The following is a 13636-nucleotide window of genomic DNA, read 5'->3' on the forward strand; positions in this document are numbered from 1 at the left end:
TTTAGAATGATGCATAAACATTAGAGCAAACTTTTAGAAATGCTATTCTACTGTACATGGAAACTAAATTTAGTGGGCTTTAGTTTTTTTTTAGCTTGTCTAAGCTTCTCTGGGCCTAATTTAGCCACCGACATTTTGTGCCAAACAACTTCTTTGGGGTCTAGGGAGAAACATTGGATTAGGACCATATGAGAGGCTGATACACCCCTTGTCTAACTCCAACCCAATTGCTAATCAGACAGATATCAAGCAGGCCAGTTGGTGAGCTTTATACAAGGGCAAATAAGCTGCCACCTTGGTCTGAACGGGCAAATAGATTATATCCAGGACCAGAACTAGGGGTAGACAGAAGGGGCAAGTGCCTATGGCACAATGGGGTATATTAGGCACATATCTCTTCTGCCTGCCTACTGTGATTCCCGGCCCTTCTATAGCTCCATACCAGCCCAGCTCATCACCTCTCCATCCTGCTCCTCCCACAACCTACTCATCATTCCTCCCTCCTGCTCCTCCCCCGCTCATTGTGTAGCGAGGGTAGCAGGGCAGCTAGGGGAATATACTGTGGAAGGGGGGGTAGGGGGATGAGTTGGAGGGACTAAAAGTTTCACTTTCACTTGAGCATGAATGGCCACCCTAATTCTGCGAAATGGATGCTTGGAAAGATAAGTAAGATGGCACTGTGGCACTATGCCACTTTTTTCCCAGACTGGTGCATATTATTCCTAAAAGCAGTGCTAGCCCTTAGTGATTGAATTCACTGTGCAGTGCCTGACATATCTGCACCCCCCACAGAATTTACCTTTGTTGTCCTCTAATTATGCAAAACACAGCTTTTGGGTGGAGACCCCCGTTTTAAACATGCCTGATTGCTTTTTTTCTAGATTGACTAAGTCACATAGGATTATGTAAGTCATTATCACCAATAAACTAGAGTGGGGGAGGAGGGTGCCCTAATTATAAGAGCAAAAAGTAGAATCTGAAGAGGAAACCCTTGTTGCACAGAGAAGTGCTTTCACTTCTCACTCACATTCATGTATGTATATATAGATATATCATCTATCAGATGTCCCCATGATGAGGAATCTCACTGACAATTCAACGCAACTCCTGGGGGCGTCTTGGAAAATTTACATTTAGAATACTGTTCAATTAGAGTGCTGAGCTGTGCAGGAATACCTTTGGGCTGTCTCCTCCCCTACTCGCTGCTGGAGATACTGGTTTGGCCACTAAGGTGTGGACTCTGTGTCATACTACAAAGCACAGTATTTGCACATGTGGCTTATTGCTGAGGTTCTATAAACTTTTTTTTGAGCAAGTAATTTGGTAACTAGAAACTTTTGTTTTTAGGCTCTTACACACAGTAATTTGTTGTTCACAGAACAATGCATGCTGGGTGTTTGTAAAGCACATTTATTGCATTTGTGCGCATTGCTTCAAAGATGTGTGTTTTTAAAAAAAATCAATATAATGCGGCTGTTCTACAATGCTGGTAGGTACAACCAGGAAGAATAAAATGCAATCAGTTACCTCATGTGTTAAGGTCCCCATACACTATAAGATCTTCACCCGATATCCCCACCTACGGGTGGGCGATATCGGGTAGCAAGTAGCTAAAAAAAAAAATAATCCGATCGTTGATTTGCAGCCATGGGGCAGTCGGTTCGGGGACCGCATCAACGAGCCGATTTCAGGCCAGATATTGGTCGGCCAGGCCGCTCGGCTCTGCCCATACACGGGCAATTAGCTGCCGAATCGGTCCAAGGGACCAATATCGGCAGCTACAATCGGCCCGTGTATGGGGACCTTAAAGGGCGCCCAAACCTGCTTCTCACAATTTACAAAAACGCCTGCATCAAAGAGCCATTGGGAAGGCCACAGAATTCAGCCCAAACTCCATAGTGTGCCTATTGCTTCACACTCTCTTACATTTGTCTTACTGGGTCACTCTCCCCTTGGTGTGAATGGATTTGTGGAAGTACCATTCAAAGAGGAACGCCACAAACTTCAGAATCCCAAGTCATGAGCAGCAATGGCAGTGGGAAACATTAGACTACATGCCAAATGTATCTGGGCACCTGCCTGCCCAACATCTCATTCCAAAACCAAGTAATAAAAAAGGAAAATATACCTCCTGTTTTGATATACGCTAAATCGGTTGGACATGTATAAAAAAAGTTGCAAAAACACTGTCTGAACTTCCAAATATAGATGTTATTCCACAGATTGAAAGGAAACACTGATATTTGTAAGAACCATTTCTCAACCCCTCTTTAGGCTCACAGTGTACTGCACTTGCTCCATTGTGAAGTAATGCATTCTGGGTCTTGAAGTGACTTTGCTTTACATAGTGGGTGGTGCACAGATTGTCTGGTAGTAGAAGTCCCAGAATTCATCACTTTACAATGAAACAAGGGGCTGAGGAACTAGTTATTTAGTTATAATGAACAGAGGTAGATTATTGTGGTTTCCTTTTAACCTGTGAAATCAGGTATAGTTAAGAGGTTTTTTTTGGATTTGCCGCCATTTATATGTAAGACGTTAGGCACCAGGCCTGGATTGGCAATCTGTAGACTCTGGAAAATGACAGATGGGCTGCTGTAATATGCAAAAGGCAGTCACTATTATGGGCCTGTAGGTGGCTGTTGGGGCCTCTGTGTACCTGTTGGTCACTGATGTTGGGGATCTGGCCTGGCGTACACAGATATTCAGTTGGGTTGAGATGAGGGTTCTGTACAAGTTCCATTGCACCTTACTTTGTGCTTTGGGTTAATATCCTGCTGAAAAAAGGGCTTTCCCCAATTTTTTTTAGTCGAGTAAGAATCATGGAACTGTCACTAATGTGATTAATGTGGTAGCGTTTGTGTCACCAATGATACCTATTTTAAATAGACAATTCTAAAAATTAGAAGGGGTGCCCACATCCTTTGGATTATATCGTGTACCGAAAAATTATTCCATTGAGATTAGCTAGATGGTACCAAGCCCTCTCTATTGTCATACAGTACGACAAAGACTTCCATTCAGATATGTTCCTTCTTTTCTCTAGTCAGTGGCATGCTTATTCTGATTAATGAAATGTCAGATTATGTGCTGGAACTAAACACAAATCATTTCAGCTGCTTTTTTATTACAGCGCAAAGTCATCACTTTATTGCCGGGAGAATATAGCCTGGAAACAAACAGAACATGTCATTAATAGAGTGCTTGATGGTGTAGCATAGAGTTTAATAGAGGCGGCTGTTGTGCGGAAGCTCTTATCTTAGCACAGGCAGTGTGCACACACTGTAAAATTAGCCCTTTCATTTTCTGCCTGAAAAGATCATTGTAAAAAAAAAAGTGTCACGGGGCGGAGGTCATGCTGATTTATTGGCAATTAAAGCTACAGGATTTCTGTGCTCATTGCAAAATGGCAGAATCCAAGATATTCTGCTTGATATAGAGGCCTATCTGAAATGCAAACGTCTCTCTGCTGTTTAAAGGACAATGAACTTCTTTGCTCTTCATGTACAGATTCCTGAGTGTTCATTGCTATTGGCATTAAATTCAAAATGAGCATAGATTTTGCAGAAAACAATAACATTTCTCAGCTTCAGCGTTTGATGTGTTGTCTTCATACTATTTTCAATGAAATATAGGGTTTAAATGACTTTCAAATCATCCTATTCTCTTTTATATACATTCTCCCAACTTTTCTGGAAATAGGGTTGTAATAACCCAAATGCAACTCCGGCTGTTTTGTTTGTGCATCTGTAGCGAGATGTATACTCCAGTGGTAGGAAGTTCAAGAAGTGGCAACAACATTTTAGGAGTGGAAATCAGATCTTTCTATGCCGCGTTCATGTACTTAGGGTGAAGACACACAGACCTACTAGTAGCAGCTACTTGTAATGGCTACAGAAAAAGACAATGCTGATCATTTACTGATAATTGTCTCTACCTGTGTTTTAGCAGAGGCAATGCTCAGTATTGTCTATGGCAGGGTATTTTCTGGCATTTAGTTGCCGTGAAAAAGTAGCTGCTACTAGTAGCTCTGTGTGTCTTCACCCTTAGGAAGGTGAATGTTTAATGATATGATAGACTGAGAATTTACCTGATTTCTGACACTCAAACTCATGGGTCTCCTATGCTGCTCAGAAGAGAAAATCCTCTAGTAGGCGAAACTGTTTCTTGCCTTAGGCAGCTGCCATTCCTGCCATCAACGTTCCATTAGTAGAATGAAACCCCGCTGTGTTATGAGATGGCTGCAAGCATAAGGTCACTGAGAATACAATGGGCCAATTTGCAAAAAATTGGGAGTATTGGCTAATGGGTAACATTAGAAATATCAGAATTAGATCACTTACCAGTCTCAGGACATCATTGGAGTGCAATGGGGGCATTTATTAATGATTACTGGACCAAATGAATCAGAGGATGTGAGTGTTGCTGACAGTCCTCTTGTAGTTTCATTTCCAATGAAGAAGACAATAAACTATACACCTGGGTCCAACAACATGCGAGCTGCACGGTGAACGTATCAGTAGATAAGAAACACGAGGGCGTGATGACAATTACCGAAATCAGCAATAAACTATGGACCTGCGTTCAACATGATTATTCCAGATGTGCCTATCATTGTAATCTAAAGCATGAACTTCCTACCATTACTGAGCAAGTATGGGAGTGGAGGAAAATATCATCTTCTTTTTAGTGCAAGAGTGCTTTGTGTAGTTTATTCCTTTACTGCTATTAATTTTTTTTCTACTATAGGAATAATTATAAGACCCTTTGACTAGTTACATTTACCTTGACATACAATGAACAGTGCTACTGTATAAAGAATTGGCCTGTTAGAGCGTTGCTGACCTACTTTTAGTAGCAGTATTTTATAATCATCTTATCCATAAAAGTATTAGACTAGACACACCCATTTAATTAATGACCAGTTGAATTAACCCCACATGACAAATCTTCCTTGTCGCGGCCGACTAATCCTCTCGAAATGCCATCCCACTGGCTAGAATGTAAATCTCTGGGGGGTGGCATACGTGGCACCGCGATTTGCCAAAGTCGTTAAAGTTTCCTCTCAAGGCAACATCGGTGACTTTGGCAAATCGCGGAGCCGCGTATGCCACCCCCCAGAGATTTACATTCTAGCCGGTGGGATGGCATTTCAGGGAGATTAGTCGCCCACAATGAGGAAGATTTGTCACTCGGTGACTAATCTCCCCGTGTGTCACAGCCCTTAACTGTGACTACTTTTAGGAAAGGTTTTCATCACATCTGAGGCTCCTGAAATCTAGAATGTTGTTGATCACTGATCTAAATGGTCTGTTTTTCAACATACAAGTATTTGCATATGTATTTACATTGCCATGCATTGTGAAGAGATCTTATTGGCACTGAGGCCTATGGCAATATATGCCAAACATTCCAACGCACTGGACCTGTATTCTTGACATGACATTCAGAATGATATAAAAATGCAGATTCCTTATCCGGAAACCCATTATCTAGAAAGTTCCGAATTTCGGAAAGGCCATCTCCCATAGTTACATAGTTACATAGGGTTGAAAAAAGACCATTGTCCATCAAGTTCAACCCATCCAAGTAAACCCAGCACACAACCTATACTAACCAATCTATACACTCACATACATAAACTATATATATACAACCAGTAATACTAACTGTAGATATTAGTATCACAATAGCCTTGGATATTCTGTTTGTTCAAAAACTCATCCAGGCCCCTCTTAAAGGCATTAACAGAGTCTGCCATTACCCCATCACTAGGAAGGGCATTCCACAGCCTCACTGCCCTCACCGTGAGGAACCACCTACACTGCTTCAAATGGAAGCTCCGTTCCTCTAATCTAAAGGGGGGGCCTCTGGTGCGCTGATTGTTTTTATGGGAAAAAAGAACATCCCCCAACTGCCTATAATCCCCTCTAATGTACTTGTACAGAGTAATCATGTCCCCTCGCAAGCGCCTCTCCATTATAAGCAAGATATATATTAGACTCCATTATAAGCAAATAATTCAAATTTTTTTAAATTATTTCCTTTTTCTCTGTAGTAATAAAACAGAACCTGTACTTGATCCCAACTAAGATATAATTACCCCTTATTGGGGGCAGAACAGCCCTATTGGGTTTATTTCATGGTTAAATGATTCCCTTTTCTCTGTAATAATAAAACAGTACCTGTACTTGATCCCGACTATGATGTAATTAAACCTTATTGGAGGCAAAACAAGCCTATTAGGTTTATTTAATATTTAAATGATTTTTAGCAGACTTAAGTTATGGAGATCCAAATTACGGAAATCCCTTATCTGGAAAACCCCAGGTCCCGAGTATTCTGGATAACAGGACACCTCGTCAAATAAAAATGCAGAGGTCAATCAAAAATTGTTAGTAACTTCCTTCTAGCCAAATGCACCTACACGTTTCTTTTTGTATGCACCCTAAATTCTTCAGGTAAAGGTGGCGTGACACGTCTAAAAATGTATAAAATAGTCAGCAAACAATTTCCTGCTCACATTTTTAGCAGTTTTCTATTGTTTTTCTTGTATTGTTTCCCCGTTTTCATGGTAATTATATAAACTTCTGCAAAGCTGCCACTGACCACAGCCTTAGCAGGGGATAGAAAACACACTGTACAGTCAATGGGAAAATAAGATCTATTTCTGCTTTTAATTAGTTATTTAATATGCTTCATCATTGAAATAACATGGGGACAAAATGTTTATGAACATGCTGTGAATTTTTTTCCAAATAAAATTGCACCAACCAATAAAAACCTTGCTTTCATTTTCAAACTATAGATTGCCATGTGTTTTGGCTGCACACAAGGCAACCTCTGCCCAGGGTTTCACTGGCCCATCAGGATATCAGGAAAAATCCAGGTGGGCCCCACCACCTGCCCACAAGTCAGCTGCCCCCAGCCACCACTGCACCCCACTCTTCTATGCTACTTACTTTGCTGTTAAAAATTCAAGATGGCCATGCATGCCATACGTCCATCTTTAATTTTTAATTGAGAAGTAAGTAGCCAGCGGAGCAGGAAGTGGAGTGGCTTGAAGCGGAGTTGGAGCAGCGGTGGCTGGGTGGTGGGCCCTTGAGTTGGGTACCTGGTTGGTCCTGGATACCCCAGTCCAACTCTGCCTCTGCCCATGGGCTTAAAGGTAAAGGCACACATCCTTTAGCACTGGTGTCAATTTGAATCACCAGTGTATGTGATTCCCCATGTTATTTAGCTAAATGGAATACAAAACAAATATTCTGTAAGACATTTACACTGAACTCCCTACCCTCCCACTACCCAAGAGAGAATGTTACAGTTATAGTTTGGCATGCTGGCTGAATGCTTAGGCTTTGTAGCACTGGGGTACTGAGCTTGAGATTTGCAAGGTATTTGCAGGAACCCTTGCAGACCTGGTAAGAACATACAGTTTCCTCCCACACAATATACAGGCACGTTATCTGGCTCCTGATGAATTTTAGCGTGTGTGTAAAAATCTAAGGGGCATTATTGTAAACTCCACTGGGGCAGGGGCTAATAGGATTGAGGACTTCCGTAAAGATCTGCATAACCTGTCAGCACTATATAAATACGGGAGAATAATAAGTTTCAACCAGATCAGACTGAGTGTATGGGAGGATGCAGTATATTCATTGCCAGAATTCTCCTCCTCTCATCAAGGAGAGTTCCGGCCCTTCCACTGCTGAAGTCCTTATCATGGCTTCCCATAAAAACAAGAATAACTTACAAACGCCTTCTCTTAAAGGGATACTGTCATGATTTTTATGATGTACTTTTTATTTATAAATTACACTGTTTATATAGCAAATCATTCACTCTGCCATTTAAAATGTTATTCTAACCTATTGTTTCTCCTACTCCCATGTAACTGGAGGAGTCCCAAGCCAGACTTGGATTTCTTAATATTGAGTATTCTGATATCTACTGGGAGCTGCTATCTTGCTGCCTTGCCATTTTTGTGCTGATCGGCTGCTGGCGGGTGGGGGTGAAATCACTCCAACTTGCAGCGCAGCAGTAAAGTGTGACTGAAGTTTATCAGAGCCCAGGTCACATGACTGTGGCACCCTGGGAAATGAAGAATAATGCTAGCCCAATGTGAAATTTCGAAATTAAATTACCATCACCTATGCCCTTCGCTCCCTGCCCCCCTCTCCAGGGCATGCGCTGGCGCACACCAAATCCCGGATTTTCAGACTGGCTGAAACTAGGGGCAGGCAGGCAAATATGTACATGCCCAGAACCTCCCCCACCACCATTGTGCCTTAGGCACGTGCCTCTCCTGCCTACCCCTAGTTCCCACCCTGTCTTGGAACACTCACATAGCACCTAAACTGGGAACGTGCACTTATATAGCATTGTCACCCACTGTAACCCACAGCATTAATATCCTCATATTTGTGTCTATAAGTTACCCTTCCATTTAGATTTTAATCTCTTTGGGGCAGGGACCCCCATCCTCTTTGCTTCTTAACTATTTGCAACCGTACCTTGTATTTATTTGTTTTTATGATCATACTTATTTATCTATTATTGTAATAACCCTTCTGTTTGTTGTATTAATTTACTGTTGTATTGTACAGCACTGCATACATAAGTAGAGCTTTATAAATAAAGATATACATACAAATGATGATTGAAGGCAGTTGTGAGGCCACTGAGTAATGCAGTGAATAATTAAAAAATGTAAACTCTTTACAATATATTGGTAATTGTACGTTTGTTTAAATTCTAAGGAAAATTTCCAGGGCAGGTTAAAGATATTTTGTTAAGGAACTGAACATTTCAGCAATGGAATAAAAGTGTTTGCATTGCCCCGCTGTCTAGCCTCTTTGTTTCTCTGCTGTCGTTTACTTCCAGCCCACTAATTACCATTGTCTGGCCATGCTCTGCATTCATCTCCTCTCAGGGTAGACATGGCATGTTGTGGGAACTTTCGACTACCAATCTTTACACTGGATACCCCTTACAATGTATATGTGTGGTCTATTGTTATAGGTTGGGAATCTTGAACTACAGAACGGAATGGATTTGCCCTTTTATGTAACATCTATGAAATGGAAAGGAATGGTGTATTTCAGATTTGATATTATTGTAAAATGGCATTTGTTTTACAAAGCTACCTGCTGATTGGTTGCTATGGGTTACTGCTCCTGGGCAAATTTTAGGGTTATCTTCCTCCCTCCCCCAATCTCCTGTAATCATGCGTAATTCCCCCCGATTTTGTAGTTGAATTCAATGAGAAGTAACCATTTGGCATTTTGAAAGTATGGCACATTTGTAAGACTATTTACCTGGGTTATGGTAAAGAGAATCCAGTACAACACAGGCTACTTGTACCTTCTGCCACCATAAGCCAAGCCCAAACTAGGTCCATTTTGATACACAACTCAGGTATACTGGCACATTTTTACAATTGCAGTTACTTTTTGGGGCTACCAGCCTCACGTGTAACTGCAAACATACACTGTAGAACAGGGATCCAAAACCTTTTAATTGCGAGGCACATAAGCATGAAAACAGATCTTTGGGGGTGACAAATAAGGGCTTTGATTGGCTACTTGGTAGCCCCATGTGGACTGCTGGCCTGCAGGAGGCTCTGCTTGGTCTCTGTGCTTCCAAAACTTGCCTCCAAGCCAGAAATGTAAAAATGAACACCTACTTTGAGGCCACTGAAAGCAACATTAAAGGGGGTGGCGAGCAACATGTTGCTCACAAGGCACTGGTTGGGGATCACTACTGTAGAATATTATAGGCCTATACTGTGTAATAGCCATGGAGCTGCACCCACTGTATCATTCATGAACAGGTATCCAGCCATCATCTACAGATTTACTTGAATGGGTCAGGGCAACAAATCTTTTGAATCTGGCGGTATTTTAAGCAAATACTGATAAAAGTTCTTATTTGCACACTATGTCATATGTGTTAAATCAGGGAACCACAAACTACAGCCTGAGAGGGAGTACAGACAACCCTGGCAGAGAGAGGACTCAGCACTGAGTGGGAGGGGGGAGCTGGGAAGATGGACGGGTAGGGGGAGCTGGAAGAGGTAGGACTCAGCGGGCAGAAGGAGGACTCAGCGGGCAGTGGGAGGGAGGACAGACGGAGTGCGTAAGTTGGGGGTTGGGAGTTTTGGAAAAGAATGCAGGAGTGGGCCATAGTTTGATGGAGGGGGGGTTCGGCCCCCCAACAGTCTGAGGGACCATGAACTGGCCCCTTGCTAAGGAAGTTTGAGGACCCCTGTACTAAATGATGCAAAGTATGCTAAAGGTCTTATAATGTGTATTATTATGAAGTATTCACTGGTTACCTGTTTAAAAGCTACGGGTTTAGGGTTGCCACCATGCAGGGTGGCGGGTGTGATGTCATGGGGGGGCAAGCTGCGCCATCACAGGGAATGGTGTCAATCTTAGAGAATCCTGCCCCGTTTTCCAAATTGGGAAAACCAGCCAGATAATTTTGACCCAGACAGCCCAACCAAAAACTGGGCTGTCCAGGTAAAAAAAAATGACTTCCAACAAGCAACAAAATGTCAGTGTATTCAATTTTGTTTAAAAAAAAATAATATTGTAACTGTCCCTTTAATTAGTAAATGCATCACAAGGAGTAAATTAGGTTCATAAACTTTCGTCTTAAAGAATAATCCCTTCGATGAATGTAAATACTGGAACACAAAGTAATAAATTTAAACAGTGTATATTTTCAAGCCGCCAATTAGCAGAGGGTAAACTGCGCTAACAGGATAATATGCTTCAGTGAATCTACTTATGAGCCCCGATGAGAATTATAATATCTGATTATAAGCCATTGTACCTTTACTGCAGCTCATTAGAACTAGTCATGCTAAGCAATCATAAGGACTCGGATACACTAGTGACTTTGTTTTTGGGTGCGCACTTACATGCTTTCATGATGTGCCAAGCGCATAACAACTGGTAGATTACAGGGCTAGGATGATTAGAAAATATACCCAATTTTTTTGGATGGATTATATAAAAGTGATTATATCATCCTAAGCAGTGCCATGAAGATGCTATTGAGGGCCATACGTTGCCCTTGGTCCGCCATCTGGACACTATGATGTTGAAAATAAAACATTTGCTTTCTATATGACGGTTCCAGCTATAAGTAACTACTATAAGTAATCACAATGTCCCACCTCGTGATCATGAGATTTCATGTGATAAACATATCTCACCTTGTTGAATCAAATCCTGTAAGCAATACCATATTGACCATAACAATTTTAATTATAATATATTATAAAATATCATCAAAAATCAAAATCTTAAAGTTCTGACATCACATCATGGCAAACTAAAGTACAGATGAAGTAGCCTGCAATGGGAAAGGATAATAAAGGGTTTTTTTAAAGTTATTTTTATTAAATTTTAATTTTCACCCACCTAAAAGAAAAAAAAGAAACAAATTCCAACATACAAAACATGGTAATCAAAGCATTGATAGAACAGGAGTTGATATTAAACCAGGTAAAGAAGTGGATTTACATTGATATTAGCAGGTAAAGTATTTGCCTTATGCAGTAAAGGTGGCCATACATGGGCCGATTATAGCTGCCGATATTGGTCCCTTAGACTGATTCGACTGCTTATCGGCCTGTGTAGGGCACCTGAAATTGGCCAGATATTGTTCGGGCAGGTTAAAAAATTTTGTGGGATCGGGGACCGCAACGGCTCGTTGATGTGGTCCCCAAACCGACTGCGCCCATTACCGTCGTTTTTATTCAATCGTTTGGCCCCAGTGCCAAACAACCAAATTAGCCTAAATTCCTCCGATATCACCCACCCGTAGGTGGGGATATCGGGAGAAGACCCGCTCGCTTGGCAACGTCGCCAAGCGAGCAGATTTTGACGTGTATGGCCACCTTAAGATACATGTCGATTACCATTGAAATAAAAGGAAGTCAAGGAACTTAAGTTATGTAATAATGGCAACAATAAAGTAACACATTTTACCCAACCCGTTAACACCCCTGTCGGTTCTTTGGGGAGTGGGGTGGTTAAGGAGAAAGGGGGGGCTGTTGCACATATTTGTTTTGGTTTGAGGTAACAGTGACGGGAGGCATTTGGAGATCCATGGGGTCTCTTGGACCGATTCGGCAGCTAATCGGCCCGTGTATGGGGAGAGCAGAGCGGCCTGGCCGACCGATATCTGGCAGGTTAGAAAATCCGGTCGGATCGGGGACCGCATCGGCTCGTTGATGCGGTCCCCGATCCGACTGCCCCATTGCCGCCCACATAATCCGATCGTTTGGCCCATTATTTTTTTTTTTACCTAAATGCTCCCTGATATCGCCCACCCGTAGGTGGGGATATCGGGGGAAGATCCGCTCGCTTGGCGACATCGCCAAGCGAGCGGATCTGCTCGTGTATGGCCACCTTAAGTCTCTAGGCCTGGATAAAGAGGTAACACAATTGGGATCTTTCTGTTGGGTTAGAAGTTTCCTCTACTTTGTTTGATAGGAGAATTAGTGGGTCTAATGGGATTATCAATTCTAGGGGTCAGCTTATTTCTTCTGTTACTCGTTTTCAGAATTTCTGTATACCATGGCAGTCCCAGACTAGATAAATATAATTATTTGGTGTGTGAGTGCATTTGGGCATGTGTGCGGTATGTTCGGGTTCATTAGGTGCATGTCTAAGTTGAATGTAGCGGAAGAACATCCAGTTTGGTATATTACTGTTAGGGGAATTTGAAAATTATGCCATAGTGGGGTATGGATGGTGGCGTGACTTAGTTTGGCTAGGCACTTGGATTTGTTCAAATCCCAAACTGAATCCAGGATTCTATGCATCCCTAGTTATAGGCAATTGAATATTAAACATTTAAAAGACCAGTAATAATAAATAATGAATCAGGGCCAGAGGTGTTTACAGTGGAAATCCATTTTATGTCTGTCCCTTCTCCTCAGGTCTGATAATCACAGAATTTGCAACTAATAAATGTGGAACTTAGGGTGAAAACACACTGAGCTATTTAGTAGCAGCTACTTTTTAATAGCTACTTAAGTCCAGAAAGTACTCTGCCATAGACAATACTGAGAGGCAATTATCAGTAAATGATCAGCATTGCCTCTTTTAGTAGCCACCACAAGTAGCTGCTACTAGTAGCTCTGTGTGTCTTCACCCTTATAGTCTTGACAGGAGGAGTAGAACTGACTACCAATACAATAGTGCTGCGGTATAAACAGTCAGGGAAAGCAGAGGAGGAAAATATGAGAGACAGAAACAGCAATTTACAAATATAATTTATCTTTTTATTTCTTATATAAATGTATTAATGTATTAGAATTACATTTTCTAAAAAAAAACTTTTGGAGGACCCTTTAAAAATCTGCAGCATAATATTGCTGAGAGAAATACAAGTAGAGATCAGTGTTGGAATCTGCTCTATGAACCTGCTGTCACTTAGCAAAATCTGGCGCCAACCGCACCACGTGACTAACGCCCGGATTCCCTCCCGAGAGGGCCTGGATGACATGTAAGCAGCAGCGCGCCTGCGCGGCCGTCTCCATGGAAACCCGTCCACATGAGCCTTTCCCGCGTCACACGGCTTCTCCTTTTTTTCCCCCTCAACATTTCTATTATTA

Source organism: Xenopus tropicalis, chromosome 5 (assembly GCF_000004195.4).
Source record: "Xenopus tropicalis strain Nigerian chromosome 5, UCB_Xtro_10.0, whole genome shotgun sequence".
Lineage (NCBI taxonomy): Eukaryota > Metazoa > Chordata > Amphibia > Anura > Pipidae > Xenopus > Xenopus tropicalis.